Source organism: Lagopus muta, chromosome 1, assembly GCF_023343835.1.
Source record: "Lagopus muta isolate bLagMut1 chromosome 1, bLagMut1 primary, whole genome shotgun sequence".
Classification (NCBI taxonomy): Eukaryota; Metazoa; Chordata; class Aves; order Galliformes; family Phasianidae; genus Lagopus; species Lagopus muta.
In genome coordinates, this window is record NC_064433.1 from 115367922 (window position 1) to 115395517 (window position 27596).

General features: G+C 35.2%; 1 protein-coding gene across 5 annotated transcripts in view; it reads right to left on the minus strand.

The window, feature by feature from the left end:
• The window catches only part of IL1RAPL1 (interleukin 1 receptor accessory protein like 1), a 694430-nt gene that overhangs the window by 363294 nt on the left and 303540 nt on the right, over window positions 1-27596 (minus strand). The gene's annotated exons all lie outside the window — the stretch shown is intronic.

Genomic DNA, 27596 nt, shown 5'->3' on the forward strand with positions numbered 1-27596 from the left:
CTAGATGACTGCGCTCAGAGTCCCCTTCAGTCTGACTTTGACTGCCTCCAAGATACAAGCATTCACCATGTCTCTGGGCAACCTATTGAGCACCTCACCAGCCTTACTGAAAAAAAAAAAAACATCTTCCCTATGTCCAATCTAAATTGCCCCTCTTTCAGTCTGAAACCAATACCCCCTGTCCTATCACAATAGACCCTGATACAGAGTCTGTCCTTCTCAGTCTTACAGCTCCCCTTCAGAAATTTAAAGACTGCTGTCAAGTGTCCCTGGAGCCTACTTTCTCCTGGGCTGAACAGCCTCAGCTCTCAGCCTTTTCGCATAGGTGAGATGTTCCATCTCTTGGATCATTTCTGGGGCACTCCTCTGGACACACTCTAGCAGATCCATGTCTCTTCTGTACTGAGGACTACACATCTGGATGCAGTACTTCAGGTGATGTCTCACCAGTGCAGGATCACCTTCCTCAACCTGCTGGCCACACTGCTTTTAATGCAGCCCAGTTTATTAAGTAACTACAAATAATTCAAGGTATTTTAGAAAACATTTCTGTACACTGCAGCAGAAGTGTGGGTTTTTTTTCCCCTACAAAAAGATCTTACTAGTTTTATAAAATCACTGTGAAGCACATTTTAATGTAATTATAATCTCAATACAAGGATACCCAAATAATTCAAATTACACAACTATGGCTTTGAATTTATATTATCCTATATTTTGAAGTCCCAAGGTATCTGCCAAAATCTTACTATATTTTAATATACATACCAAATTAACATATTCCTGCAAAATTGATGGGTTCTTACCCAGTTGAGTTACCAATGGTATCCTTAATGTAAATTGTGAGATGATGTTATGCATTTTGCAATTTTAATTTATTTAGTTACTTTTAAAAACTCACCACATGTATTACTTGCTGAAATCTCAACAGGTTTCTCTCTGGGCAGTGCACATGAATACACATAAAAGTCTTCATGACATGCACCTTACTTTTGGATTCTTACTAAAGAGTGCAACAAACTTCTTCCAATTTCAAAACCTTTTATGCTATCATTAAATCCAACTAAAAAAAAAACCCTAGACTTTTTTTTTTTTTATACTTTCTCATAAATTTTATTCAGCTTGGATATAGTGATGAATCAGGGCAGAAAGAACTATTGCCTAATTATTAGCAGTAGGTAAGCAGCATTTTACAGAGAAAGACAGTGATCCCTATTCACTAGAGGAAAGAGCAACCGAAAGTTGTAAATTTCAGTTGCTGTATGAGAACTCCAGTTTCTCAATAGTCAAGCTAAGTAACGTGATTTCACAATAGAGCAAAACCATCAAAAAAGCCACAAAAACTAACTGGTAAGCAACAGACTATAGTCAGATACAGCTCTGATACAGCACAAAGAGTCAAGTGTTAGTTTCAGTCTTCTCACAGTGATCTTATAATTGCATCCCATAGACAAATAGTTTTCATTCAAGAGCTTCTGAAGGAAAATTATATAAGCTGAAAGCGCTAAATTTGATTCCCTTTATTTAAATTGTAACTGATTTTTGACCTGTAGAGGTAGTTGAACCATTTCTCTTTCTGGGAGAAGGTTCTTTGAATATAAATGTGTTGGGAATCCTGCTATACCACTCTTTCCAAGTAGTTTTAACTTCTGTAGCTTTAACTTTCGCTCCCCTTACTAGTTCTGTTTATACTTTATATTATCCTATGGAAGCTAAAACATCTAGTTATATGCAACCTGACATCCAGAGCAATAAGGACGTACTTGATGTGACTGGTATCCCAAAGGGCCTCAGACCTTAAATGCCGTACAGTGATTCTCCAATAATGACACCATCAGTTCTCTGATGATACCTTCTGGAAACTTTCCAGTATTCCAGTCTGTCTCCCAACCCATTTGAAAAACGCCCATTTTGTATATAGTGAAGAACTTCACTCTGAAATATCAACACAATTACAAAAGCACTTAGCCAATTAAAAAAAAAAAAAAACTAAACAGTTTCTGGCTTTTTGTTGTTGTTTATTGTGCTGCATTCAGGTATTCACACTGTCAAAAAAACAAATGGCTCTGCTTGAAATCCTGTAGCATTCCATAGAGATGGCAGGCTTTTTTTTTTCATGTATTATTTGGAGAGAAGTAACTGCAGAGGCTGCTCTGTTATCCAAAAATAGCCATCTGTGAAACAAATTACTTTTACATTTACATTTTATGGCTTCTTCACAGTGAAATATTTTTTCCTCAAAATACACGAGTTCAAGAAATGTAACATTATTATTAGACATTCTTTCAAAAACACCAAACATGCAATATATATTACCTAAAAGGCTCTGCTTTACTTTGCAGCATTAGTTTCTTCTGAAATGGCTTACATGAAATACACGAAAGAATTGTCAGCTTATTTTGGAGTTTATGTTATAAATAAGGTCACTGCATAATTCAGAGCATAAATACTTGTTTTCTGATGGGAAAAAAGATCAAGTCTTAGTGCCATACTAGGAGGATAATTGGGCCACTGGGAACAGATATTTCAGGTAAGCAGAAACCATGGATACCTTGCTACCATGTATAGACATCAGTCTCTAAATCTGTCTCTAAATCTATTGGTTTGGTTTCATTTTCTCTATGACAATCATTTAAATCATAAAGCACAAAGATTCTCTTTAACTTATTTTATTCTAAAAACAACACAATACACGAGACTCCAGCAAGGTGCTCATGTACAGAGACAAATTTCTCAGACCTGTAAAAGGCCAAACTTACACAGAATTGTGAAGAGCTATTTGTTGTTTTCTGGATCTATTCTTCTCAACAGTAATTGCTTAAATCATTCTTTGCTTTTAGTATGCCACAAGGTAATTCCTGTAGCACGTTTATATGGTTATATACACTGAACATCAAAGGAGAAACACAAAGGTTACAACCAGACAAGCCCGAAGCAATTGCAACTCATTTATTAGTTTCAGTAATAATAATGTTCCACTTTAAGCAGAACTACTGATTTTTAGTCATATCTTTTGATAAAAAGCTGGAAATGTAGCAATAATCAACACAATCTAAGAAGAGAGATCTCTTAACCCTTACAGAGTGTGATTTATCCAAGCTCAACTCTCAGTGACTAGGGCCAAACCTTACAATAACGACATCATCGAATAACTTTGATGCATATTCAAATCCGAAATGCTAATTTAGGCTAAGTGCCTATTTGGAAAGCTTTACAGTTCTGATCTCTACCTGCTGATCTGACCTTATCCTTAGCCAGCTTGCTTAACCTGTCATCGCTTACAAATAAGTAACTTCCTGAAGAAGGAAGAGAAACAAACTTTGTATTTTTCACAGTGAAGCAGAGAACAGAAACAAAAATAGAGACCTTAGAAATCTTCTAAGGCAATAAGAAGGACAGTCTACACATGAGATTTTCTTCTAAAGAAGTGACATAGGTCTTAGAGCTTTTGCTGAATTCCACCTGCAAGCAGTGTCAAAATAATATTTGTTCTATTCCTTTAAAAAAAAAAAAAACAAGCATTGATGTAAGTACTGATACAAGTACCTGTTCTGCATGCAGCATTTCTGGTGCTAATCGTTTCAAACAGAATTTCCAATTACATTATTAGCATAATATTTTGAGGTACGACCTGGAACAAAACGAATGACTCTGAGAGTGAAAATAGTAAATCACATTTGAAAAGTACAACCAGCTGGCAAAGTTTTGTCTCCTCAAAATGTGACACAAATTAAAAAGACAGTCTGTGTAATAGAACTTTGTACTTGCACGTGGATAGTTATTTAACAGAAAATATATCTGTCTCTGAATGCTCTTACATGAAGATTTGTTTTTAAGCAAATGCAATTATAAATCTTCATAGCCACACAAATTTAAGAGGGAAGCAAAACATTGTAACAATGGATAAAAATTTAATGCGCACTCTTTTTTTTTTTTTCCCCTCATACATGGGAAAGTCGCAAGTAACTTTAAACAAGACAGTCCTTTTCATATATGTGTACATATAGGAACAGTCTCTTAACATCTTTATAGCTTTTAGGTTGCCCCCGTCTTCCCCTCGTTCCCTCAAATTATACCTTCCAATGGTAAGACTGGATTATCAGACAGTGAAGGTCTAGCTTTCTTCCTAGAATGGTCACATGTAGGAAGAAGAACATTTGGAGTAATGGCATTTATCTTCCCAGGAAACTGCTACATGTGACAGAGCCCTGCTTTGTAGGCAGAATATCTGCCTGCAAATGGGAAGCAAGAAATGAATTCCTTGTTTTGCCTTGCTTGTGAGCGCTGCTTTTGCCTTACGTTGCCATTATTTCAACAAATGAATATTCTGTTACTTCTATGATTTTCTTCCACATCCCACTGCGAGGAAACAAGCCGTGAGGGGCTGAGCATCCAGACTCATTTATATAACAACAGCTGGATAAATGTTTTCATGTACCTCTGAATTTACGTGCATTATAAAAATAAAGATATCTCCCTCCAAAAATTATTCGGACAATACTAATCTGTTTGCATCTGTTACAAAGCATCCTATCACCAATCTAAGTGGATTATTCCTTTGCAATTTTTTTTTTTTTTTCCCCCCTCTCCAGCCAGCTCACAATATTGGAAGATTGAGGCTTGCTCAGTCCCGAGCCTGGAAAATAGCAGAGGATCTCTTGTTCCTGCTGAGTCAGAAAAGGTTCTTCATATCACAGGGAGGAAGTAACTGACAGCTTTATAATAGCATTCACTACAGGAGGTAAACACAAAGCTGAGGATTTACTTCATGGTAGGTACACTGGTTTGCTGATTTTGATTATATAATGTTACTTGCATATAAAAGACAAAACTCAAAGGTGAAAGAAAACCTTTCAAGATTACTGGAGAATATATCTGTGGAATGGATTCTCTGATTACTAAGCTATTTTCACATAAATAAAATTTTCCATTAATCCCTTGCTGTGAGACTATATAAAATTAAATCATGGAACATCAAGTACCTGAGGGTTAAGTCAAAGAGAAAATCTTTTCACATTTCATGTTAGATGGAAAGCAAAATGAGCAGAAGTATATATTTGTCTAATTACTCACTTGTAATTAGAAGAGTCCAACAATTACAAGCTTATATTGCATCCTCTAGCAAACTCTGTCCTTCGTCAATTCTTCATAATGACATCCTTTTTCCTCACAGCTTTGTTTTATTTTTTTCCACATTGATTTGATAGTTATCTAAGGTTAGGAAAGTGCTTTCTTGAGCATGTGCACAGTGCTAACCACTGCCAGATTGACTGTAATACTATGGTTATGACTTGCCACTCTTTTTTCATCCAAAATGACTTTAACTTTGCTTTTGGCATCCAATTTTTTTTTTTTTTTTTAATTCCAACAGATTACATGCAAAGACACTTGTAATTTGCTAACAAGTTCTTGAAATAAAAAAAAAGAACTAAACCCCAGAAAGACATAATGAAGTGCTATTTTGCAATTAAGAACACAACTAGTGAACTATGAGGAATGAAGCTCTCCTATTAAATCTCCCTCTCTATGATCTAAGGTTTGTTTTATTTTTTTTCTTATTTAGTGTGCACAGCTATTAGTCTGAAGTGGATGGAACGACTATGAAATGGCATTTCTGTGAAAAGAAAGCCTATCTACAAAGAAATGTTACTAAAAGAAATGTTGCATAAAATATATATTTTTTAAAGCAAGATTAGCTTTATTACCTACTCCTTAATTTCCTGTAATGCATAAAAATCAGTCTAAAGGCTTCAGCAAACTCAGCAGGGCTTATACATTTGACTTAGAACTGGTTTTTGGTGTTAAAATAATGTTGGATAAATGCCTTCTTATTGCTCTCTTCTAACCCACAGAGATTATCTGTTTCCAATCTCCAAGTATTGAGAAATACATGCTGTTTTAAAAAACACATTCACTCATTCACGCTGTACTTTGTAAGTCAACAAGAGTTGTAATAATAAATAAAAGACACCTCCACTCACTATCATTTCAGCTTCTTTCATTTGCTTGAAATTAAAGAGGAAAGAAAACTAAATACTTACTGCCTATTTACTGTGCTCATTTGACATAATGCAAATACAAAAGGGAATGATTTGTGGAAATAAGAACTGATATTTGCAATTTTCTGACTGAACTGCTTGAAAGTATATTTATTTTAAAAGTTAACCTTCAGGCTTTCTGGGATGAAAAAGAGCCTTATAATGACATGGGATTATTCACTAGACCTGATCACAAAGGCTTCCTTTAAGTTCCCTTTGCAGACCTATTTGGCTTCTTAGAGTAATGCAGTAAAGGAGTATTCATGACAGAATTGCCATAAAATCCCTATTTGTTAGAATTCCACTTCTCGTTAGAATCTAATCTGAGCATGACAGCTAACAGTACTTGTCTGCACCTTGATGCTTCAGTTCTGATACAGCCACTTTCTTCTTTCCCCTCACAACACTGCTGCAGCTTTTGTGTCCCTTTGTACCACATGGCAGTTGTGAGTGAAGCCACCTGAGTATTACAAAAGAGTCCTCAACAACTTTTTAACAGTGGTTTATAGCGTCCTTAGGTGGAATAAACTACAAATGGAAAAGTATTAACATTATATTCAGTTCTGCAATTTAACCCTGCAAGTGGCTGAGTACCATACAGTTCACTCACTTCCCTCCCTTCCAGTGGGATGGGAGAAGGAATTGGGAAGAAAATAAAATTAGAACTCATGGGTGAGAAAAAAAACAACAACAACAACTATTTACTAAAACTATTTACTAAGATAAAAATAAAAGGATAATTACTACAACAAACATGCATACATGAATGCATATAACAATGTGCAAGCAATTGCTTACCACCCCCCGCTCAATGCCCAGCTAGACCCTGAACATCAGAAGAGAGATCAACTCCCACCCTCTTCAAAACTCCTTCCACATGATCTTATATGGTACTGAATATCCCTTCAGCCAGTTTAAGTCAGTTGCCTCAATTCTGTACCCTGGCAGCAACTTGACGCCTTCACTGAGAACGGCCTTGGTTCTAACACTAACACTGCTAATCAGCAATAATAAACACTGATGTATTATCAATAGTGTTTTTCGCCTAGAAGCAAAACATAGCACCAACCCAAGTACTCTGAAGAGAACTCCTCCATCCCAGCTGAAACTAAAACATAGTGCCCCCCCATACAAGTTATGGTGATTCTTAAACCATTAAAAAAAAAAAAAAAACAGATTCTTACAATAATAGAAATGCACAGTTTCTGCATCACCTTTGCAAGGAGATTTTGCTGCCATATAACTGTTACAAAGAGCATCAGTGCTGTACAAATTTCTATTTATCACAATACATATCTGTGAACTCTGACCTCATCCTCTGAGCCCCTGATTCACGGCTCTCATTTCCTTCAGCAGCAATTCTGTACTTTCATTCATCAGGTCCTGATACAATATACCCTCCTGCCAGGTCCTGGCAGTCTGGTCTGTTGTAATTCTCAATTGAGCCATGAATCTTCTTCTAAATGAGTTTTTACTTTATCTTCTAAGTAGCTTTTGTTTGGCACATGTGCTTCTTCAAAAAGAGATAAATTAGATATTCTTCAATGTGTATTTTTTTTTTCTTTGTTTTTTCAAGTTGCAAACTTTTATAACAATTATAAAATCATTAGTATATCTTGACTGTAATCTGTATTAACAATCAGACTGTCTAGTGTCATCTTCTACTTTTGTTGTTTGTTCTTTTCTTTGTTTGCTGTGCTGCTCTCATATTTTGGACTTTCAATCATGTCGCCAACCCCATCTCTTTGTTTATGCAGCAGCTACTTGAAACTGTTGATTTTTGACATTCACACAATATAAATATCAGGGTAACAATTTTTAATTCTGATCCTGATTCTGATCTAACTTATATACCAACATCTAGTAAGCAGATGGGTTTTAAAGCATTTATATCATGCATTATTATTATTTTTTTTTAATCACCAGCAGTTGTTCATAAGCATACTCAAAAGCACTGATAAAATAATAATTCAGCATTAGTAATTTTCAAGGAAGCTGATCTTAACTTCATTTAAAAAAGGGGAAAAAACCCTAATATCTACACCCCTCATATTTCCCCAAGAATCTCAACTTAAAGACAACAACAAAGCAGCTAATTTGTTTCTCCATAACTTGAAAGAAGCACTGACTTGAAGTGAAACTCAATAGGTTATTTTCAAGAAAGTTTGAAGGTGCCTAATCATTACACTTCTGAGTTGCTGATGCAGATCTGAGTACTCAAATCTCATTTTAAAGGCAAAGCCTTTTTCTGCCCCAAATTCATCTTATCAGCACAATAATTAAAGTCAAATGGAAACTGCTTTCCCTTCTTACATCTCAGACTGCCAGAAAACAACACTTATAGTGCTTTCTCCACCTGAGCTAACTATAAAGTCACACATTACAAATTCCTTATTTTTACCATAATGCTAACCCTGCAAACTGTAAAGTCACACAGCTCAGAAAATATCTGTTCTACAACACAGTGATGTACTACAATTCCCCAGATTGCCAATTCTTCTTGCTACTCAAGGCTAAGAGGTAATGATACAATAAATTTTCTGTGTAACTTCTATCAGGCCCACTGGACTCAATAATCATTTCTCTTTTTATAAAAGAATAATATGTACTGGAGAGGAAAAAAAAGAGCAGGTTTAGGATTTTAGTAGCCTAGTTCTAACTTGTTACCTAGTTGTAAAGGATCCTTTTCAAATAAATAAGTTTGATAGTTTCATTCAAATCATGTATTTTTTTTTTTCCTGATCATTTCTTGTTTCTTGGCTACTTTACCTCGCAATCTATCTACAATGGTGATTTTTGCTCCATTCTCTGGATTCCTCTATCGAGGCAGAAACTATTTCTAATATGACTTACTATGCTACACCTTTTCTCAGCATCTTGACATCGACTTTTAAAATTAACACCCAGGAGAAGAGGAGATGGACAATACAAAGCCTATATTTGCAATAAAATATATGCACATACAGAAATACCCGCACAGTCCACTCTAGGCTTATCTATCACTTCATCAAAACTCCATTAAAAATTCATGGAGACAAAATTCCTGTCAGCCTTTTACATGAATCTTTATCTTCTGCTAATCTGTTTAAAGTTACAAAAATCTTGCAGATGGACTAAGTCTAAATAATTGATTTTTCCATAATATGTCAGTTATTTAGATTACACATATCTCTTTTAAAATCTGTATGTGGAAAATACATTTTTAGCATCTAAAACAAGGCTTTCTGTACCATAATACTTGGGACCATAGATACATGTCTTGAAATTATTCCGATTAACAATTGCTAGAAATTACTTTTCCATAGTATTGTGAATTATATGGAAGAATAAGTAAATATTCCTTACATAAACTTCTGGAAACATTTTGAAATAGATTTCTTAATCTCAAATCCAGTCTCAAAATCCAAACTGAATGACAAACCCTCTCACCTATGGATCTAAAAAAAATGATAACCAACTGATGAGACATCAATTTTAAGTAACTAAGTGGTTTCTTCAAATAGCAGTAGATTAACTTTCTTTATGAAATATGAGACTTAAGACAATGAAGTAGTCTTGTCAGATAAGAGAGAAAAAAAAATCTACTGCAGAATTTGAGAGCTTAATTTTTTTTCTTTTCCCTGGGGAAAAAAATGTCTAGAAAAAAAACATTCTGTATACATTGAGGCATCCAACGGGATGCTCACAAAAGAACTGTTAGAGAACAGCTTGTCCTACAGAGCTAATAAAATAATATAAATAGGTTCTCACAGGGAGTCACAGCCAGCAGCACAGGCCAACATACATAGAATTAAAAGGTGCTACTGGAGCTATTATAATATCATATCTTCAAAGTATGGAATAATAATATACATATAAACACACACGGCCTACTTAAATAGATTATATGGCCTTGTCCTTCGAAATAGAGAAAAAAATTAAAGTATCATCTGAAAATTTTCTTCTGTCTTTTACACTGATACGCAAAGAAGCAGAACTGCTTCTTAACACCCAAATAAGTCTGGAATACCTAAAAATTAAGCCTGGTGTTTTTAATATAATTGTGTAAAACCTTCCAGCCTTCATGCAGATGAAGACTTAGCTCAAGATCACTTTGGACAGTACTAGGACTTCAAAAAAAATATTTATACTATTCATACTTATTTATTTAACTATCTCAGGAAAGGAAAAGAAGCATTATCTTCACTCAGCTATGTTAGGCAAAGAGCAAATTACATTATTATCCATTGAAGGAAAAAAAAACAAACATTAAAACAATTCACAGGCACACCTCTTTTTAAAAAGTGAAAATGGAGAGAGTGATGTCCATGAGAACCCATCTAATGACAGCAGGATGGTCAGAAGTCTGTCAACTATGATAATGAAATAAAATTTCATGTAAGAGCATCAGTTTATATTTCAAGCTTATATGAACTAGTTTGGACATCATACTCATCCCTTACTCTAATCAAGAAAAGGACTTCAATGTTCAGAAATCTCCACATGATGGCACCATAAATACCTGAAAACACATTTCTTTGACTCTGAAATAAGGCAGAAAGCCTAGTGACAGTATCAAAGGGTTGATAAACCATACCTGTGTTCCACATCATTAAATCCAGCTACTGGTTAGTCCTCAACATTCTTAAATAGTTTTGAGTGTTTTTCTATAATCAAGAAGCAGAACACATCTCATTTTTTGTTTGTTAGCCAAATGTTTTGACTAGCAAAAAAAAATTTACATTATTTGTAATGGATTTTTTAATTTCAGTAGTTATTCTGTTTCTTTTTTTTCCTAATAGCTGTTATTAATTTCAAAGTATATCATAAAATGAACGGGACAGAATAGTTTATGGGTAATTTTAATATTTTAATTACAGGCAGTGATGACTCTGTCTTTTAATATAGGAAAGTTGCTAAACACTTAATTTTCATCAGACCACTAAAGTATGCTATTCATTGTAATTATTTGTACTTATTTCAGGCAGTAAATAAGAACTAGTTATCCTTATCATAGAATGTGTAAGAGAATGGCATGGGTGGAAGAGCTAAAGATCATCTAGTAACAACTTCCAGACTTAGCAGGGCTGCCCTCAACCAGCTCAGGCTGCCCAGGGCCCCATCCAACCTGGCCTTGAGCACCTCCAGGGAAGTGGCACCACAGCTTTTCTGGGCAGCTGTGCCAGCACCTCATTGCTCTCTGAGTAAAGGATTTCCTCCTAACATATCAACTAAATCTCCCCAGTTTTAATTTAAAGACATTTCTGCTAGCTTGAATTACTTCTGACAGCAAATTTACATAAGCAATTTATACGTCTGATTATTAAGCCCTTATCTGAAGCAAAAGTGTGTATTCAAAACTTTAACAGTTTCAATTTAAAAAAAAGACAATATTTCCCAAATAAAGCATGTAAGATTAACGTATGTATAGCATGCTTCAGATAACTTCCCAGATTCACTGGAACACTGGAATCAAAGAATTATAAAACATGCCCATACTGAGGTATGGTGGACATTTTTCATCATAAAATATGCCCATCATAAATCATATCATAAAATATGCCCATTCCAAGTGTTCAACCAATCTCTCAGTAAAGAACATTTTCCTAATCCTTAACCTGACCCTCCCCTGGTACAGCTTCATGCTGTTCCCTCAGGATCTATCACTGTCACCGGAGACAGTGACATCTTGAGGGAGTCCACATCTACTCCTAATTGAGTATCATCCACAAATTTCAACTCTTGTATCTAGATCATGTGTAAAATCATTAATGAGAACTAGCCCTACCATGGATCCCTGGGGAACCCCACTAATGACTGTCTGCCTGCACGATATAATCGCATTGACTATAGCCCTTTGACCCTGACTTGTATGCTATCATACTATGCTTTTGTCCAGCTGTATGTTGGACGTTCTGCATAGGGTGCTGTGAGACAGAGAATCAAAAGCTTTGCTGACATCCAAAAAGATTACAACTACTGGCTTCCCTTGGTCGACTAGATGAGTAGTTTCGACATAAAAGGAAATTAAGTCAGACTTTCCCTTCATTAGCTCATGTTGGCAGTCAGCGAAGCATTATCTTCCAAGTGTTTTTCAGAAACTCCCAGGATAATCTTCATAATATTACCAAGCACTGAAGTAAGACTGACAAACCTGTAATTACTAAGGTCTTTTTTCTTACCCTTCTTGAAAACTGGGACATTTGCCAGCTTCCAGTCAACTGGGACTTTTCTAGACCACTGAAAGATAATTGAAGGAAGATGATAACTTTCACTAAAGTTAGACACTTCAAATTTCTTTCTGCTTCCAAAAACAGCCTTTCACAAATATTTGATAATACATTTTTTTTTAGATGACATCAAAAAAGTCACCAATGGCATAAAAGAATATATATCCTACTGTTACAGAGGCTGCATGCATCAAAAACATAAAGCACATATTCTGCTTCAATGAAATTAGAGAATGGTTTAAAAAAAATATCCAGCAAGTTGTTTTAACTCAATTTACAGTTAGCATTTCATGCAACACTTCTCCTTCTATCATCTTTTTTTTGGTACCTTCATAGGGTTGCGTGAAATACCTTGTCTAAAAGACTGGTTTTATTTTTGGATTAGATTTAGATTTAATTACATTTGAAATAGGTAGCAATTATCCCACACTGACCATCATACAGTCCCTCAAGGTTGTGTGAGCTTCAAAATCAAATTTCTTTGCTCACCTCTACCAAGATCCAGAGCACAACTCTCCTACTGACCTTTAAATCTCAGATCTACTTTAGCTCCATTTTTTTGTTGAATTATGCATAAGAGCATACCACAGAACAAAATACATTATCATCACTGATAACCGTATCAGAACTACAAGTTCTGTGAACATCCAGCTTGTTTTTAAAAACAAGCCTACAGTTATTTGCCTCAGAGGAACAGAGCTGTTGGAGAATATGCATGTGGTTAGATAGAGCACTGCTTTTTTTTTTTTTTAAACAAATAATTTATGACATCACTCAGGGTCCTGTCAACAAAGCCTCAAAACATGATTCGTTAGAATTTGTACTCTGAAGATATTCATACAGCTATGTAATTCTTAAGACAAACCACAGCCACAATTAAATGAAGATCCAACATTTATAGTTTAAAGAACTGCAATGAACTCCCTGATCCCCACCAGAACAAGCACTAGCTCTACCTCTCTTAACAAGCTGAACATCTCCTACTGAGAACCATGTGTGAAAGGAGGAAAGACTTTTATACTGTTCCAACAAGTTACTCAATTGTTTTAATCCCTCCAGTGTGTCTGCAAGGCAGTATTTAAATAACTGCAATGATTGGGAATAGAAGAGGAAAAATCAAAATGGAAATAGGATATTCATTAACTTGTTAAGTATATCTAAATTAACATCAATTTGAAGGCACCTAACATATAGTTCTATAGCTAAATATATAAGGAACTATTACAATCTATCAGTACAGAAAATACAGTAACAAAGAAGTTAACATCAGTAATACCCAGTACAGTTTGTTTAAAATTCATGAGCATTTCAGAACATGCACTTGAAAGAGTTTCTTTCAAATACAGTTGCTTACGTGACTTATTTTATTTTTGCTAATGGAACAGTGTTAAGATGGCATGATGAGTTTTTTTTAAAGATATATCTTCTCTCATTTTGAGCCCGCATTCTAGTACAATTTCTCTCAGCTCAGTATTACTCTGACTAGAGTAATGAAAAGATGCACCCATTTGCAGGTGTTTACACTTTCTGCATGTGTTCTCAAGTACAGCAAGGTTGGTGCCGTGCCACAGGGAGAATAGAACGTATGTCAGTGCTGTAAACTCTGACTTGCTCTTATCATTACAGATTTCCTCTAGAGACATGGTAGTCCACCTTATCCTCACTGGGCCTAAAACAAGTAGATATAACATCCTCTCTTAACTAGAGACATGCTACTGTTCTCCTTGATAGAGGGTATATATAAAGATCACAAGCCATCAAAAAAAGACAGGGTTAAAACAAGTGCTATTTTAATGTAAAATACAAATATTTAATCATTCATACTAAAGTAAACTAGCATACTTCCAAACCCTTTTTTACTAAGGAAATAACTTTGATTTTAATTCATAGACTACTTTATTTATTAAGAATTCATTCTGAAGTATGTCTCTTTCAAATGGCAAAAGGCAAATCTATATTGAAAAAAGTTAATTTCATACACAATTCCATTCTACCCCACAAGAAGCTGCAGGAGTGAGAGAATCTGAGCTCTGAGTCAAGTGAAAGCATGTAGAAATCTTCGGCTTTATTCTACGCTCTACAGGGCGTGTACACATCTTAATAGGATAGGCTGTAGAGTTTCTTATCAGGTCAACACACCAAAGTGTCTTCTAAGACATTGTTCTGCCTCTCATAAGAGGGAACAATCCATGGCCTAGAAATACTGACTGCTGTCATTGCATCCAAGACAAATGCAAGATTGCAACATGTTGCTGACATATTAGTTTCTAGCATGTGTTCCAATGGAGTATTAATATAAATAATATCATTCAAGTCGCATTTCAGGCCTTTTTTGCAAATGCATTCAGCACAGCTCCAGTAGAAATCAATTCCTATATGAGAAATACTAAGTCTGAGAAGCCAAACAATTCCTCTTTCATGATTAAAAGCCCCATCTCCTTTCTTTACAGCACAATGAAATTAGTTCAAAGAAAAGTTCGCTTTCCCTTTCATATCCTCAATGAAAATATTTTATTCTGGTAAATAAAGTGAAAGCAGAAATCGTGCTTTGGTGATGTTATTGTTACTGCTCATGGGATTTGCACTGGAGAAAAGTAACACTTGACAGAAGACAGTTACTTCCCAATACACTTCTTGATTTACAGTTAGTTAAAGGAGTTACACGGTGGATTCCCATAGAAGAATAAAGCTTAAATGGTAAATTTTATTTGCTTACATATATATATATAAACATTCCTATCCCCAATCAGTAAAACTTGCATTTGATTTTATGAAGTTCAAGGCTTGTTTTGATTACTCACTTTTTTCTCTTTTTTTTAAAAAAAGTATGTCTACTTTTTTGTGAAATTATCATTGGATATGAAAAACACACACACACACACACACACACACACACACAAATAGATCAACCACTTCTGGTTTGTGAAAAATAAACTTCACTGATTAGTTTTCCAGTCAATATATTTATGGCTTTTTATGGCTTTCAGAAAAGGTAATAATCTTTTAAAAGTTTTCTCCTTTGAGACAGGAGAAATTCTTCAAGTGGAAAGTTATCTTTTATTTGCAAATAAATCTTAATCTTGACAAGGAAAGCATCACCTCTAACAACAGAAGTAATAGCAGTTCCACTGATGTTAGCAGTTCTTTCATCTTTCAATCTTTCATTATATCTAGTTGGACATATAATTTCAGTTATTGAAAATTTATCTTTAACCTAGATAAGTCAGATATCAAGGAAAAAGGCTTAAATGTTTCTATAGAGATTGACAGCAAGAATATGATATGATGTCACATTACTGCGAGCATGCAATGTTACTAATATGTTACCACCCTCCTTGAATACAGAAGACTGAACCAAAAGAAGAAAGGAACAAAAAAGCAAAACAATGTCAAGGATAACATTTCCCACTCTCTTTTATGAAGGACATTTAAACAATTTTTAGCCTGACATCTATTCAAATAGTCAATTTTCCTCATCTTAGACAGAAATTCCATAACCATTTTGGTCCAGAAAGGAAGTGAACAAGAGAAGCACACCAGTGCTGAGTTGCCAACAGCCTATTGCAAGGCAAAGTCGACCTATCCAAAGAAAAGATTGAGATAATTGGGTTAGAAGAAACTGTCAGCAGCAGAGAAAGAAGGCTTTCACTTTAGGGAAGACAATCACTTCCCTTTTCCTGCTGGCTTCACTGTTTCTGATACAAGCCCTCTCTGGCACTGTTATATCTCTTTTGTATTACCATTTATTTGTATTTTGCTCGTTATAGCATTCATAATGAAATGAACCTTAAGAAGAAGAACCTTAAGAACCTAATGCCTAAACGCAACTGATTTAGAGTTTGAAGTCTGTCCAATTATAAATTTGACCAGGCTTATATCCAGAAAGGAATGCTATTTTCTTATATGGAAGTAAGAGTCACTTTTTCCTAGAGAGAATATTCAATTAGAAAGATCATATGCAACTCAAACTGCACGCTAAAGCTATAACTGTAAGGGCAGCAATAAACACATCTTAAAACCTGTCTTTTGCTAACATAAGGTGGGAATAAACTATCATACTTAATCATGAGATAGAATGGAACATACACTAATGAAGCTTTAAATTATGAAGTAATGCTGATGACTGCAATGGGGCTAAATTGGTCAACTTTTTAAAGTGAATTCAAGTAGTATTTTATTTGCATATTTTCTTTCACTTGAAAAAGACCAACAGGTTTTCTTAAAACTATGAATGCTTGCTGAACAGAAAATACATAGAAGTTTGTGTTCAGATGTTATTTCCCAATAATAAATCTTTTTGGTCTTTTTTTTCCTTCTCTAGAATGAAGAATTATATCCTGTGTGGAAAACATTTTCCTCACAGACTGCCTTGGAGAAAGACACCATACTCTAAAAGATGGAAATGGGAATATAGGTCTCTTAAATTCAGCACTTTTGCAGTAACATTTAGATAAATATTCTCATCGGTACCTTATACAAAAGCAAATAATAATTAAAAAATCTACTATGTTTTACAAATATCCTTCAACTGGAACATTCAGAGAGTTTTCAAGTCAGCTTTTATTACTTCAGTCCACTCATCTTCCTCTTTTGCTCCCCCAGAAACAGACTAGAAGTGGACTACAGAAAAAGTGAACCAAAGAAGATTTAAGTATTTGAAACCAATTTAGAGATTACTTGAGAATCTCACCTTGATCTAGAACATGTTACATTTTTAGACAAAACTGCAGAAGCACCAGATATATCTAGCATGTACAGCATTAGGGGATATGTACAAATGCTGTTTCAAAAACAAATATTGTTTTTAAAAATACATAGAGACCAAGCTTTTTGCTAAATTACACATATTTGAAATAATTTTCATATATTTTGAGCATCTCTTTTTTGGACAGTTCCTATATACTACAGCATATGGATAACCATCTAATTTAGTCAGCAAACAGCTGTAGCTAACCTGGGGGGAAAAAGATAATCTGAAGATACGATGACTGTCAGAGAACGTGCAGTAAAAAAAGGGCTGCAAAAGGTTTTAGGATATTTATCACCCCTTAAGACTTTTAGTCAATAAAACAGCTTAGCAAGTCAGCCATTGGTACTGACAAAGTGCACTGATGTTAAAAAGCTAAGAAAACACTCACTGAGCACCTAGATTTCATCTTCCTGTGAAAACAAAAACAAACAAAAAAAGATAATATATGTACATGAACAGAAAGGATCAAAAAAAGTACAGAAAGCACCCAAAATTTAAGCAGTGTTGAGATTTAATAATAAATCACAAGGTTATATATACATAATTATTACAGCACATTCTCTGTAAAACTAATAGAGGATCACCCAGCAATAATTACTGAATTACACTTACTAAATTTAGACATCTAATGGATGTAGAAGTTGACTGCAGAAAAGACCATGATAATTATCTTGTATTATACAGAATAAACTGTAATTCACATCATTCAGTCTAGTACAGAAATCCCAAACTGAAGCCATCATGAAGTATTCCAGGGATTTCCTAGCATTTGACTTGTTAGTAAATAAGCTGATTTACTGTGCTGATTAGTAAGTCATAGAAACCCAAAAGTCTTGCTAGTCAAGCTTCTTCACATTACTAAGTCTCAGAATATTTTTATTAGTTTTATTTGTAACACTGAAAATCTCCAATTCAAAATACTTTCTCTTCCTAATACATTCACCAGCTCAATTAGTGCTTTTAAGACACGCCATGTTCCTTCTGCTGTCAATTAATTAGTCTTTCAAAACTTTGTGCACATACAAAGAACTCAAATTCTTAGTCTTTTGTGAAGTTTCACTAACCACTTCTTCAAGAGCAAAGGATATATGCCAAATATATTTCGAGTTCTGAAGGTTTCTTCTCTTTTTTTTTGATTGTATTATTTTAATAAAAATCTCATCACTTGATACATGCAAGTGAACAAATATACAGTCACTGGTAAGTGTTATTTTTACAAATTTTAATTTCTGTATTAAAGTAAGGGAAAGTTGTCTGGACCTCTGCAGTAACATTAGAGACATGTAGATTTGTCATCTAGGACTAAATGATACATAACATGCTTGATGTAGGTTACATTGTTCACAGAATCACAAACTGGTTGAGTTTGATAGGCACCTCTGGAGGTCTCCTGCTCCAAGCCCTCGCTCAAGAAAAACCCTCAGAACATGTTGCCCAAGACCACATCCAGACATCCAGGTGGTTTTTGAACGTGCCCTAAGAGGAAGATTTAACCTCTCCAGGGAACCTACACCAGTCTCAGTCACCAATACAGCAAATAATTTCTTCCCAATGATCAAAGCAAACAGTTTTCTAGCTTGTGCTATTTCCCTCCCTATCCTATCACTGAGCATCACTGGAAAGAGCCTGCTTTGCAACCTCCTTTCAGATATTTATAGACACTTTATAAGAATCCTCCTGAGCCTCCCCTTCTACAAGAGGAACTGCACTTGCAGACTTATCCTAGGGGATAAGAAATTTCATTCACCAATATCTGCTGGGACAGCAATATACCAGGCTGCAAACAATCCAGGCTCTCCATCCTCCATGACAAGTAATAAAGCACAGGAGACAGGAAGCCAGTACAACTGAGCAAGAACCTGATGATCAAATTGAAGCAAAAGACAAACAAACCATAGAGGCAGAAAAGGGTGGCCTGGGAAGAACACAGGGATGTCATCCAGACTTGTAGTGATTGGATCAGGAAAGCCGAGGTACAGATGGAACTGAACTAAGCAAGAGATTTGAAAAATTTCTATACATACATTGGTCAGAAGAAACAAATAAGAATGTACCTCCTCTGCTAAATGAGAAGTGAGAACTGGCTAACATGAACAGTAAAAAGGCTGAGGTATTTAAAGTTCTTTGCCTCAGTCTTCAACATCAGTTAGGCTTCCCACAGCTCTCATGTCTCTGAACCTTAAGTCAAGGGTCAGGGAAACAAAATACTTTCCACTGTCAGACCAAAGAAATTCAGAGACCACCTCTTAAGAAAGAAGATGTATAAGTCTTCGGGGTCAGATAGCATGTACGCCAGGGTCCTAAAGGAATGGGCTGTTAGGGTTGCCAAGCCACACTTGGGTCAGGACAATGTCAAATACACACAGAGACTGGAAGAAAACTCACTGAGAGCAATTCTGTAGAGGACTTGGGTCCTGATGGACAAAAAGCTGGACACGAGCTAGCAGTGCAGGCTTGCAGCCTGAAGTCCAGTGGCGTCCTGGGCTATATCAGAAGAGGGGTGGTCAACAGGGTGAAGGAAGCAATTGCCCCCTTCCACTATACTCCCATCTGCAATATTTGTGTCCAGATCTGGGACTCCCAGCATAAGAAGTGGAACTGCTGGAACAGACCAAGAGGAGGACAACAAGGATGAGCAAGGTGCTGCAGCCCTCTGCTAATGAAGAAAGGTTGAGGAAAAGCCTGGAGAAGGCTCTGGGGAAATCTCATTGTAGCCTCATAGTGCTTGAAGGTAGCTTACAAGCAGGAGACTGACAGCCTGATAGTGATACATAAGGAGAAATGGCTTTAAACCAGAAGAGCAGAGATTTAGATTAGCCATTAGACAAATTATTTACTCAAAGGGCCTTGAGGCACTGAGACTCCCCTTTCTTGTCTCTATCTTCCACTGTCACATAAGAAACCAGGGAGGTTACTTTTCTTACACTTTTTTCCACTATGCACTTACATTAGAACTTCACAGTCACTCAAAATCTCACTCTTCTCCCTGCAAGTTAATTTTTACTCTTTCTACATTATATGTTTTAGTTAATTTCACTGCAAACTTCTGCAGCTAGAAAGATTCCTACCACCATACTGTTACCGTGACATTTTTTTCCAACCCAAGTTTCTTTAAAAGCTTTTTTTTTTTTTTAGAAAAAAAAACCTGCAAGCATACTAATACAGAACTGAAAATATCCAAACAGAATCAAAGAAAAAATGTCCCACAGAATGCCATAACACCCAGGGCATTTACATGATAGTATGTAAGTCTTGATTTCTCTCTTCTGCTAAATTCTGCTAAATTTTTAAGTGAAAAACTTGTCTCATTACTGTTGCTGCTTATCATCATAATTATCAACATATCACTGACTCTAATTCAGCAACTATTTATAGGTGCAGTTCTTTACCACACTAGCTTAGAGACTCAAGGGATCTCATAAGTATTCAGTATGGATACACTCTTACACGTTCTTAGTTAGCTACAGATCTGGAACCATTGCCAGTACAATTCTTCAAAAACGTCAGAAAAAAAATTCTTGCCTTATTAACAGTACTAACATAAATACCATCAACTTGGCTTCAAGTAAAATTCTACCCCAAACATGGTGGTTAGCAGGTTAAAAAGCAATGGCTTAAGTATCACTCAGCTCTGCATCAGCATTGTGAAGATTCAAAACAACTGCATGATCTGAAGTGAAACACTTTCACTATATGACACCAAAGCACAGTATTAGCACAATTAAGTCTCAAGTCTTCTATTGGTCTCAAATCACTCTTATTTGTGAAGGAAAAGAAATAAAATAAGCATACTGAAATTACATTGCCACAAAATGCATTTTAATCACCACAGTATCATGATATCTAAGCAGTGGTTAATGCTGGTGCTTGAAAAATGGGAACATTACTGTACATACCTTCCCTGAACCAGGTTTAAAACCTGAAGTGACCACCCAGTCCTCAGCAAAGTCAGTAATGACAGCGCAGTTTCTTAGGATGAAATTTGATTTCTATTTCCATCCTTTTGTAATGGAAAATAATACTGTATTTTGTTGTGGAGAAGTAGTTTACCATAGATGCAGCATTCACTATAGAAAGAGTAGTTTATGGAAATTCACAGAGGAAAAACCATACTGATCAATCACTGTTTTTAACTAAACTGTATTTAATCTCCACAGAATGAAGAATATTCAAGATATGGGTCTTAAAACTACAATTATCTTGATTTGCCTTGAACATGTGCAACTGTGGTTTCAGAACGCATAATGAAACACTTCTATAAAGCAAAATAACCCGATTTCAAATTCTTTGTAAAAAGGAAAGAAGTGGAAGCAAAGGTTTTCCTGCTTTGTTTGTCTGAAGATACAGGCAAGGAAGAAAATTCACTGTAATGAAATAGAAAGCATAGCAATGACATTAGAGTAGCAAGGTGCACTGCAGGCATCTGAGCTCCCCTGGGAATGCAGGGCCAAATCACCAGGTGCTCAATCACTGATTCAAGACATGGCTTTGCATTTCTGCTACACAGTGTAACACAAATGGCTGTAAATAACTTTTCAAACTGTTGCATACACAAGTTCCTTTCAGCACTACTTAGGAAAGTAAATTAAAGAGCACAATTCTAGAGAGATATCCAGTTACGTATGCAACATATTTAACTTACCTTTCAAATTTTACAATAAATAAGTAATTTAAGTAATGTTACAGAAATGATTGCCAGAGGCATGCAAACTCTGAACACTGTTAAAGCACGTATGCTAATGGATGATAACAGCATATATATCTGATAACTCTCACAGTGTGTAATACCACAATTCAACAGAGCAATAGCTTTTCTTTTTGAGAAAAGCACAAACACTATTCCTCAAACTGTACAGACCCTTAACTTCTGATGGTATGAAATATAACATCAACATTTTACAGACGAAAAACAATGCTGACCACCAAAAATCACCAGAAAATACAGCCACCACTACAGAAATCACATGACTTTGCCTTAGAATATATTAAGCAGACAGTGCAGTACCAAATGTGTTAATGTTAAATTACAAAGAGATACTCCAATTATTTGAGAGTGAGCAAAGCTACCACTGAGGATTAACCCCAGTGGAAGAGTAGCAATAATAATGCAACCCTCCCCTTTCTACCTTTATTTTAAAGGAAAAAAGGCACATAGCAACATAATTGTTTATGACCATTTTTAAGTTTCTGGATTTCTCACCAAACCTCTCAACTATGCTGCCTGTTCTTATACAAACGAGAAAAGACATGAACTTTACAACTTCTCTTTTAATAAAAAGGCTAGAGGTTACCTAAGATACTCACGTTGGATATCAGGAAAAAACTATCTGAAAGACAGGTGAAGTATTGGAACAGATTGTCCAGGAAAAGGATGAAGAAATCCCTGGAAGCATTCAAGAAACTTGCAGACATGGCACTGAGGGACATGGCTCAGTGGGTATAGGATGATGCACTGACCATTGGACTAGGTGACCTTGGAGGTCACTTCCAACTTTAATGATTCTATTACTGTAATTTACAAAATAGTATTAGGCATCTATGTTATGAAAATGATTCCAAACTAGAAGACAGTTCATTTCCAGATGTTACTGTTTAAAAGACAGCTGTTTACCAGCAGCTCATTACAACTTTGCAAATGCTCAGAATTGTTCTCCACAGGATACTAAAAACATGATTGACAAATCAAGGCTTCTGTTTGACATAGCAGAAAAAAAGATCACATGACTTGCTTGAATAGAAAATTCAATAACACTTTTAATACCACTGTCAATCTAACAAAACACTTTTCCTGTAACTATCTCCTGAAAATGACATGTAGTTGGTCAACACATACAGGTTAAAAGGGTACTTCATCATTCCAGTGATTATTCAAGAAAAATGGAGAGAACAACATTATAGGCATAACCCCCGATTGCTCATACAGACATTCATCCCATGAGAATGGAAAGTTCAAAACCCAACTCAGTTTGATTTTTTAGTTCTTGATAATCAAGTTATCAGTTTATTGCCAAATGATTTTTGTCTATTGCTAATGTCAAGTTTATCACATAGAAAACTTGTCACACTGTGTACTAAAAATTCTTCTGCATTCTAAAAATTATTTCAAAAATTTCAGTTTTCAAGTAATATTTGAAACATAGGGATTCAACCCAGATTTTAGATACATAACTGTGAAAACAATAATCCAAGTGTTAAGTGCTCCCAAAGCCAAAAATACCCACAGTAACCAGAATTATTACCTGTAGTGAAAGAAACCTGATGGAAATAATCTATAATGGACTATAACTACAGACCACATCAGTAAATTTTAAGGCAAATAATATGTTTTATTATTTTTGTGTGTGCTTACACACACAACAATAATGATGCATTATTAACGAGTCTGAGAAACCTAGTGATTAAAATAGCTTGGTATTAGGAATATAATTATGCAATCAGTCCCTGAAAGTAATTTTACAAGTATCATTAAACAGGAACCTCTGACTGTCTAAAAGAGAACGGTTAGGTCTATCTGCAAAGTTACAAATGAACATACTTTGAGAATACAATATCACAGTCACACAGAAGGAAAAAATTAATACAAATGAAAGTTATTAAATTGGTTATGTTATATTACTTCCCTTTCTTTAATATGTCTTGCTTCTTATAGTAACATAGTTTATGCTCCAAAATACAGACATACTCACAAGAAATGACAGTTTCCTGTGAGATAATATTGGTTAACTTCTAGAAGAGCCTGACACTTATTTTATTGTTTTTTTGTCCCCAATCAGATGTTGTGTCATCTAAAGAAAACAATTTGATCACAATGAAACATTAGGAATGGCAAATAAGATAGACAACTTCCTCATTTATGGATATTTCAAAATGCAGTAAAGTCTTCCATGATTTCCTTTATTTTAATATTTCTCACTTCTATTTTCCTCTCCTTAGCTCTTCTTTTCTACCATATATTTCTTTAATAAGAAAAGGAAGGAAAAAAAACCCCACCATTTCTGCAAGATGAGGTGTTTTTTTAATGTCAGTCGTACATTCTGCTTCTACTGAAAAGGTTGAGGATGTCAATTAAAATTTTAATTCTATTGAAGTTGCTATCACATTTCAATATTAAATGCTCTAACACACCTCATCACTAAAAATGCCAGAATAACTCTGGTGTAGCAAGGTACCATAAAAAGCAAGGTACTTAAAGAACAGAAGAGATGCACAACTGTTTTTAGCACCTTACTCCTTACTATTCAGTGAATAATGTTCTCTTTCAAAGTACAGAACTTCTTTGAAGTCTTTTCCTAGAAAACCAGAAGATATTTTACAGTTATAATGCTGCAAGTGCACTGTAAGACACAACATAGTAGTCTGCACTGATAGCCATGAGATCATGCAAAAAAAAAAAAAAACCTATATACATACAAACAACTAGCTGTAAGCCTTCTAGAAATAACAGATGAAATCAACCTTCACAAAAAGTAAACAATCTTGGCTTCAGATTTCCCAACAATGAAGAAAGCCAACAGTTCATAAATAAAACCTTAGAAAATTTTATTCTGAGAAGTACGTGCTACTGATTTACCTTAATCAAATGATCTCCAAAATTTATTATTTGCAAAGATATCAGGTAAGGAAACAAACAGAAATTATATGTCATTACAGGCTGATTTCTCACACTACTTAAGACAGACTTTCAGGTTGGATGAATAACATGGTATGCACAGAACTCAGAGCAATCATGGTATTATTTACTCTGATGGGAACTAATACTATGTGACATACAACGACCACACATCATGGAAACTTCACTGTGCATACACAGATCTTAAGAACTAGTGAAATATTTTCTGCTACAGTGCATTCAGTATCACTGAAACTTGGATTTAGTATAATTTGTCTGCATAGACTTCTAAAAATGATATATTTACAAAGTTTCTTAAATACTTAAGATATGAGTATAGTACAGATAATTTGTTTACCTATTGCCAAGCTATTTAAGGAAGTCTACTCCCCTCAAGCCTTCAGCAATAGAGCATACAGATTTTTCCACTCCTCACCATCATAGCTGAGGAAACATTAAGGCCAAGGAGAATAAATTTCATGCTACATTCTAGGTGCTTTTCCATTATGTCCTGCCACCACCAAAATATATTGAGATGAAATATCTAGAGGACAGATATAAATGGAGGCTGAACACAGTGTGTTTCAGAAGCAAATCTGAAGTTTGATGTGGTAATACAGTAAAATACAATACAATAAAAAGGACATCTGAAACAGTACAAATAATCTAAAATACATTACATTGTCAGTCTACAAGAAAATGCAAAACTACTCCTCAAATGGTTCTACTTTCAGAGCACAATCATGACGCTGGCTTCTGGCATTTTAACTTTATATCTGCTTTATACCTGATAACCCTTGCTTTGAGCCAGCTGTGTGATAGTTATGATTCTTACTGATGAAGTAAATCTGAAGGTCAGACAGAAGAAAACCTCAAGAGTCAGTAAAAGGATAGAGAAAAATTACAAAATACTTCAAGTCTGGTTTAAATTCAGTGTTTTTACACAGTAATGCTTCTCAGGAGACTGTTCCAAAACCTTTGTCAGTTCTAACAGATTTATGAACAGTTTATAACTGCTTGATCCTGTATCAGCATTTTTTTTTTTAAATTATGTCACTCCTGCTATTTTTAAACTTTATTCATATAGATGCAATAGAAAGTACTAGAAAAAAGAAAATTTGATTATAGCAGGTGAAAGCTACACGCTAATGCTTTAACTTTGAAAAAAGTAACTATGCTACAAAGATCATTATTAGTACATTCTACAAGTCTTTCTACTGATGGCCCTCCAGGAAAAGAAACAGGTAACATATGATTTTACAGCTAGAATTAAACTTCATCAAGATTTCACAGACCTAAGAAACAGGTGATTTTTTTTTAAATAAACATATCTAAGCATCAAACCATAATTGTTACTGATTACTCATGTTATCATGAGCACTACTAGCTTTAAAAAGTAGGATAAACAGGAAAGCACCTAAATTTACAAAGGGTTTTGTACAAGACAAATCATATTCTTAGCATTACCCCAAATCCAATATTTAGACACACGTCTCTAAAATCACCTCCAGAAGAAGAATGCAGAGAAAGTGTTTCAAAAATACGAATTTATTGTTACCTTCAATTTCATTGTCACATTTAAAAATCCTCTGGATGCCATTCAAAATGACTAAGCTTAACTCTGTCCTGCTGTAGATCTCTCATTAACTGAATAGAGATACTTTCTTCAATATATTGCTCACCAAATTTTGGAAACATATGTTCAAGAAAACCCATACAAATATTAGCATTTTACTTACTGTGTCTTGTTGAAGCTGAGACTTTCCCCAGTAACTGCTGAGCTACTACTGACATACTCTTAAATTTCTAGTTAACAAATATGCTTTTCTGACAGCTGAGAAAACACACTTTTTCTAGCTGTAAATAGATTTCTAATGTAAAGGAGCAGTCAGTTATTTTCAGCCCCCTGCAAGGCTGAGATGTTATGCCACTATTAAAAACAAACAAGCCAAATAAAACCCTACATCTATTTCACTTCATAAACTTGTGGCTAAATCCAGTAGGTGGCTCAGCACCACACAGATGCCTGCTCCGTTCCCCACTGCCCACCTAATGAGGGGTGGGGGAAGAACAGGAAACAAAAAGGAACTCACATGCATATATAAAAAATACTTACTAAGGCAGAAAAGGAAAACAGAAACAAAAATACACTAGTAACAAAGTATGGGAATATATATTTATATACATTCATCTGCAATGCAACAGCTTACCACCAGCCAATGCCTGAACAGCAGCCAACCCCCCTGGCCAGCTCTCCACAGCTTTATGACCTAGTGCCATGTGGTCTGGAATAATCCTTGGCCTAAATGAGCCCACCTGTGCTGGCCCTGCCCTGCCTGCCGCCATCATGGCAACAGGTCTGCTGAGCAGCCTGATCTCAGTCTCGCACCCACTGCTAAGCCACAGCCAAAACACTGGTGTGCAGCTGAGGCCATTAGCAGTCTCAGCTGTAACCAGGACAAATTACAGAAAGGTTTACATAAAGCTTAAAATTCTGACAGGTCAGGTTTCTATTTATTAGGATTTCTGGTTTCTTTTGTCACTCTTCTTAAAGTAAGGAAACATTTCGCTTCCTCTAATAATAACTGCATATTGTGCTTATGTGAAAGTTTACATTTCTTTTGAAAAAAAAAAAAAAGTGGATTATAAATGTATTTTAAGAAGAAAAAAAACTATTTCAATCAAACAAAGTAACATAAAACTATTAGTTCTTGGCCTGTGTTAGAAGATTAGACGCTGCAAATCAAAATATTTTTGTTGGTACTCCCTAGCTTAAAGCCAATTGTTTATAATTCTGCTCTCTAAATGCTCCCCACAGAACACAGATTGATCTATGGCCACTGGAGGTTTGTAATAAATATCAAATGAGTATAAATACACCATGCTGAGGTAAAACCATTCTGAGATGCCATTTTATATATTTCAGTTTCTGCCAAGACGTGCAATCCAAAAGCAGACACAGTTCATGTGTTTTGTTCCAGAAAAGTGTT